Here is a 7,064-nt window from a genome sequence, read left to right on the forward strand (position 1 = left end):
GCTATAGAAGGTGTAATAAGTAAAAAAGCATGTAAATAGTAATAATCTTATTATCTTTATAGTATTACTAGAAATAAAGTAAGTTATAGCTCTTATAGCTGTTAATAACTAGTAGATAGTAGCTGCTAATAGTACACTTCTTTATATGCGCGTTAAAGTGTGTTTGCAGTGGTGACACTTAGATGCGTTGTCACCATAGTCGCACAATAGTTAGATGTGTTGTCACACAATAATTATACGTTAGCACTATAGTTGTATGCATCTTAGCACAGTCTGTTGCCACAACTCACCTACTTATTTTGCATATATATAGACTCCTGCAAAGGACTCCTCTAGCAATACAATTAAATGCAGTTCCTTATGTCTCTAGTGCCTTACATAGCTTCACAAAGTGCTTTAACTAGTCTAGACTAAGCTAATTAGTAGACTAGCTACGCTTAGAGATTACAATAACTTAATCCTAAAGTAGATTTTCTTTTTTGTACAAGTTTAAAAGGTAGTTGCTACCCTAGAAAATAATAAAAGGCAAAATAGCTCACCCTTTAGCATTAATGCCCTAGATAGCTGTTGTCTACTCTTAGTTACCTAGCTAGACTACTTTTAGCTGTCCTTATCTCTCTAAACTTGTAACAACTACTCTAGTAAATATCTAGCCTATTATAAACCCTATCTTATTAAAGTTGTACATGTTATTATTCTAGATGCTATACTTAGCTTTAATATTCTATATAAGGTTAAACTAGCCTTAAATTACTGTAGGATCTTTATAAAAAGCTTTTTTATAGTTATACTTACACTTAAACTTTACTTTAAGCTCTAAGTAACGCTTAATAAATATATTAAGCTAGTTTATGCTAATATAGCCTATATTACGCTTAGCGCGCAAAGAATTAGCTATATTAGCTACAGCTGCTAGCTAGGGGGGAAATCCTTACGCATTTAGCTTAAGTATGTGCTAAACAATTACTTGCTCTTTATTATTATCTAGCTTTTATAAGTTAGCTGTATAATTAGCTAAGAAAGGTTGTCTAGCGCGTTAGTTGCTTATTATCTTTTAAAAGACTCTATAGATAGCTGCAGCGTGTTGCTTAAAAAGTGTTGTGTCTTATTTAAGAGCCTAAAGCGTAAGCTGCATCTAATGTTCTTTTAACACGTCTAAGTAGTGTTATTAGAAATGCATTAGTGTAGAAAGAGTAGTATAGTAGGGTCTTAGCAAAAGTAAGCAACTTAGGTGTGTAAGCAACTTAGGTGTGTAAGCAACTTAGGTGTGTAAGCAACTCGCCTATAAAGTACGTTAGCTCTTTTAAAGTTATAGTGTATAACTTAATAAAGTATAAAAGTTAGATTTTTAACTTTTACCTTATATAAAAAGTGAAAAGTAAAATAACTTAACTATATAAAAAATCCTACTTAGTGTTTACTAGCTACTTAAATAAAAAAAGTAAAAAATCTTTACTTAGTTACTAACGATTTAGAGGATAAGCTAGAGACTACTTTTAGCTATAAAAGTAAGCCTAAGAGCTATATATAAAATGTATTTTAAACTACATAATATTACATAAGCATACATTTAATTAATAGATAAGCTTATGCGCACACTATTTATAAAGCTACTAAAGAAGATGCGCTAAAGCTTTTTACTAAATATAATACTCTAGGTTGTATAACTTTTATATAAAGCTACTAAATTAAGACTATATTAGTTTAAAACATACTATAACTACTATAAAAAAAAGCTGTGTATACACATCTTTTTATATAACTTTTACTTTTTAATTACTAATAAAGAAGAGCACACTTTTAGTATTACTAGCTTATAAATAAACAACACTTTAAGTATTATAACAAAAGATTTTATATAAAAAGAAAAGAAAAACTATAAAAGGCAAAGTTTTATATAAAAAGTAAGACTATTTTAGTAAAAAAGCAGCTTATTAAGTTTAATAGTAAAAGAATTAAACTTATACATAATATAGTAGTTTTTACTTAAAAAGAATAAGTAAGCTACTTTTATATAATTAACCTAAAAGACAAAGATGCTGTATAATAATATGTTAAGTAGTGTGTAAAAAAGGTGTATATTATATTTAAATATTAACTAGAGGTAGCATTTAACTTATTTATTACTGCATAAACTATAGACCTTTTATATAATAACATTTAAGCACTTAACACATAAATTTAATAGTAGATAGATAATAGTAAGTATAGTTTTACTTTTCTACTATTACAGCTTAATTATGTAAAGCTGTTTATCTTTATAGATAGATTATTTACTAATAATAAAGACTTTAGCTTATAGCTAAAATTCTTAATTATATTAAGTAATAAAAACTATATAAAGTAAAGTAACTACTTTAAAATACTAAGTAACATTATATACTAGAATTCTACTAAGTGTAAAAGAGTAACTAGGAGTGTTCTTACTAGTAAACTATATAAAATAGTTAGAAAGTTTAATAATGTAATTATTTTTAGTATAACTTTATAGTAAATTATATAAATACTTAAACTACTACTAATTCTAGTAGTAATCTACATAAATTTAAAGTTTTTATATAATTACTTTATTAAGCTAAGCACTACTAGTAAAAAGTAACTTATAATTAACATTATGTTACTCTATAAATTATATAAGAAAAAAAAATTACTAAAATTAGGTAAATTAATAGTAAAAATAACTTAGTAAAAATATGTATAAAAAAAACACTAAATTAGGCTCTTTAATTATTAGTTCTAACTAACTACCTCTCTGTCTAGATAGAAGCATCTGTAGACTAGCCAGATCCTGTGCGCAAAGATGCTCTAGACTAACTAGACTAATAACACTTTTATATAAAGCTTATTTTTTTATATTTTTTTTATTATATGCACTTATTTTTTAATTATAACATTAGAAGAGAAAGATATATAAAAAAGACAGTTTATTTATTTAGTATACAAGAAAAGAAAAGCTACTAGCCCTCCTAGAACACACTACCCCTTACGTGTAGTAGTTATAATGCAGACTACAGCTCTACTATACACATAAGGCGTAGGCATTAGCCTAGAAGTTAGCTAGCATATAACACTTAATTAAAGAAAAAGTACTAGTAGTGCTGCTATAATAATAAGCATATAAAGTTACTAAAACTTAACTACAACTTTAGACTAAAACTGCATAGAAGTACCTCTTATAAAACACAATCTTTGCTGCTTACAGCTGCAAATTAGTGCTAGTAAGTAAGATAATATTAATATTATAAAATAGTAAAGCTACTATATGCTACTTCTTAGCCTATTTATAATTAGCATTTTATATAAAAAAAAAGTAAAAGAGCTAAAAAATCTATATGTTTATGCTAAGACGCTGCATAAACTGCTAATTAGTAGTAGAACTAGTTAAAAGGGTAACACAGATGCGCCCTAGGCCGCTAGACTACATAAAGACGTTAAAGACGCCCGCGCTAACAGCGCTAGAGGTAGAGGAGGAAGGCTAGAGAGACATCTGTGTGTGTGTGTGTGTGTGTGTGTGTGTGCAGGTAGTAGTATCTATTACTATTAGCACTATATAAAAAAAGAAAAAAGCTAGAGAATTATACAGTAGGGCTTAAAAAGTAAAAGATAAAGAAAAGAAGGTAAAGAAGAAAGAGAGACCTTATTATATACACCTCCCTACGCACCTGCTTATGCAAAGATCCTACACTATTCTAGCATAAAAACCCTACATAAAACAGCTTATACACTGCTAAATTACTTACAAGGTAAGCGTATAAAGGCTAGATAATAATAGCCTAAAACACTTTACACTATTTATAAAGCTATTTATATAGTATAACTAGCCTATTTTAATGTACAGCATTACTAAGGCAAGTCTTAATAAATAGAGTAAAGTATAGGCAGAATGTAACTAGATAGACCTACATAAATTAAAAGAAAGTAACTTATATAAAAAGTAACTTTTTAGATAAAAATAAAAAGTTGCTAGTGTCTATATATAGTAGTAGTGTTATAGCCTAGATATAAGTAATTACGCATAAGCAAAATTATATATCTATGTTATATAATGCTTGTGCGTAAACCTCTGTGCGTAAACATCTTAATATTCCCCTTTTTTTCTATATAAAGGAAAGATAAGAGTAATAGAACTAAAAACATGTTGCCTTTGCTTTACCTACCTTATACACTGTGCACACTGTACACCACTCTTACTCTTGCTACTTAAGTGCTTATACTATAAGCAGCTAGCTGTTAGAGCCTATTCAACATTTACTATTAATAATAAATACTTTCTCTTTTTAAAAGCTTATTTATATGTCTTTAAAGTTAAAAAGCTACGTAAAGTACTTAAATTACTATTTTAGTAGGTGCTTTATAAGTCTATCTACTAGCATGTTGCTTATTTTAATATAGCGCACTTTAAAAGATTCTTTTATGTGCTTCTAGCGTAGGTAGGTAGTTATCTAAGTATTCTTTTCTACTACTAACTAGATTATCTACTAGTTGTTATAATAAATCTGCTATAGTATGCCTAGCTTTAGTAAACTTTTTAAAAAAGTGTTTTAAAGCTAGTACTTTTTTTATAATGTGCACTAAAGTAAGCAGCTTAGCCTTTATTATAAATATAGTTACTATTAGCTAAAAAGCTACTTTTTATAAAATTAGTTTTTTAAAAAATAAGATAATAAATAAGTATCTACTTTTTATATAATTAGTAAAAGATATATTTTAACACATAATAGGTTACGCGCCTTCTAGTGCTCTATACTATATGCCTGTATACCTTGTGTAGTATAGGTACACAATTGCCTAGTTTACTGCCTAGAAGTGCTGCTTTCCTAGGTTTATTCGGTAGTAAGAGAGCTAAGATGCTGTAAACACTATGTTAGAGCGTACTATAATTATAGTGTAAAGTGTTAATCTTATATAATTTTAGTATTCTTTAATTTTATACTTTAACACTAATCTCTAGTTGCTTATAAGCTTTTCTAATAGGAAAAGTGTCTCTAGAAAGATCGCGCTTTCTATAAGGTTAAACTTCTTTACTACTTTTTTAATATATATGTTGTGTACTAGCTAAATTATTCCACTCTTTTTATTTTTAATTATTTTAATCTTTACAAACTATTTACATAGCCTTTAATTTTCTAGCTTATACATTTTTTTTAATTATATTAATTAATTAGTAAGCTTCTAACTTATTATTATAGTAATAGATATAAAGTATATTATTTATATAAAAAAGAAGTAAAATATAGTAATTATAGTTAAAAAATAGGCATAGTTTCTTTTCAAATAAGATAAGATTAAGCTTTTAAAAAGCCTATAAAAGCTTCTAGTACTATAGAATTAGTAAGTTGCGCTGTCTATATAGACCTTAGAGAAGCTTAACGCATATGCTAGACTTTATAAAGCTTTCTAAAAGCTTACATGTTACTTCTAGCTTACCTTTATAGTGCGTGTCTAAAAACGCGCTTATAACATTATATTACCTAATCTCTAGGTTAAATTAAGCTGCTATTATAAGTACTATTTACAAGAATCTAGCTGCAAGAGCAGTAGTATAAGTTAACTAGAGTAAGTTCTTACTTTAAAGATTACTATGTACATAAATGTAAGCTTTACATTTAGTAAAATAACGTACTTCATGGGCGAGTTGCTCACACACCTGAGTCGCTCACTTTTGCCAAGACCCTACTAAACCACCCTTCCTACACAAATGCATTCCCCACAACACCACTTAGACGCGCTAAAAGAACATTAGATACAGCTTACGCTCTAAGCTTTTAAATAAGACATAAAACTTTTAAAGAAATGTGCTATAGCTATGTGCAGGGTCCTATAAAAGACAATAAATAACTATAGCACTAGACAACCTTTATAAGCTAATTCTACAGCTAAATTACAGAGGCTAGGTAATAAAAAGGAGCAGGTAATTGTTAAGACTATACTTAAGCTATATGCGCAAGGAATTTCCCCTTAGATAGCATTTGTGGCTAATATAGCTAATTCTTTGCGCGCTAAGCGTAATCTAGGCTATGTTTACATAAACTAGCCTAGTACGTTTGTAAAGCGTTATTTAGAGCTTAAAGTAAAGTTTTAAGCGTAAGTATAGTTAAGAGATATCTAGCTAATTATAAACCTTGTCTTGCTAAAGTTGTATGTGTTATTATCCTAGATGCTATACTTAGCTTTAATATTCTCTACAAGGCTAAACCTGCCCTAAATTACCCTAGGACTCTCACAGAGGGCTCTCTTATAGTTATACTTACGCTTAAATGTTACTTTAAGCTCTAAATAACGCTTCACAAACGTACTAGGCTAGTTTATGTAAACATAGCCTAGATTACGCTTAGCGCGCAAAGAATTAACTATATTAGCTATAAATGCTATCTAAGGGGAAATTCCTTGCGCATATAGCTTAAGTATAGTCTTAACAATCACCTGCTCCTTTTTATTACCTAGCCTCTGTAATTTAGCTGTAAAATTAGCTTGTAAAGGTTGTCTAGTGCTGTAGTTATTTATTGTCTTTTACAGGACTCTGCACATAGCTACAGCACATTTCTTTAAGAGTTTTATGTCTTATTTAAAAGCTTAGAGCGTAAGCTGTATCTAACATTCTTTTAGCGCGTCTAAGTAGTGTTATAGGGAATGCATTAGTGTAGGAAGGGTGGTTTAGTAGGGTCTTGGCAAAAGTGAGCGACTCAGGTGTGTGAGCAACTCGCCCATGAAGTACGTTACTTATTTTAGTTAAATTTATATGTAAATACCTACTTTAGTAAAAGCAGCTTAAATATTACTTTAGTTTATATAATTTCTTTTTAAGTGCTTTTTTTAAGTAAAGTAGCTATTTCTTTTTATAGTATAATCTTAAAACAATCTTTAAATAAGTATTTATATAAAAAATCTTATTTTAAAATTTCTTCTAAAAGCTTATAAGCTTGTAGTTAAGGCTGCTTAAAAAAAGCAGCTATAAAAAACACTATATAAAGTGTTTTAAGCGCTTTATTATTATAAGTAATAAATGCTTTAAGAAAGTTTATTTAAAAGTACTTTAAATTAACTAGAGTAATATGTCTACTACT

The sequence above is a fragment of the Lindgomyces ingoldianus genome (assembly GCF_010093535.1).
Source record: "Lindgomyces ingoldianus strain ATCC 200398 unplaced genomic scaffold BDR25scaffold_52, whole genome shotgun sequence".
Taxonomy (NCBI): Eukaryota; Fungi; Ascomycota; class Dothideomycetes; order Pleosporales; family Lindgomycetaceae; genus Lindgomyces; species Lindgomyces ingoldianus.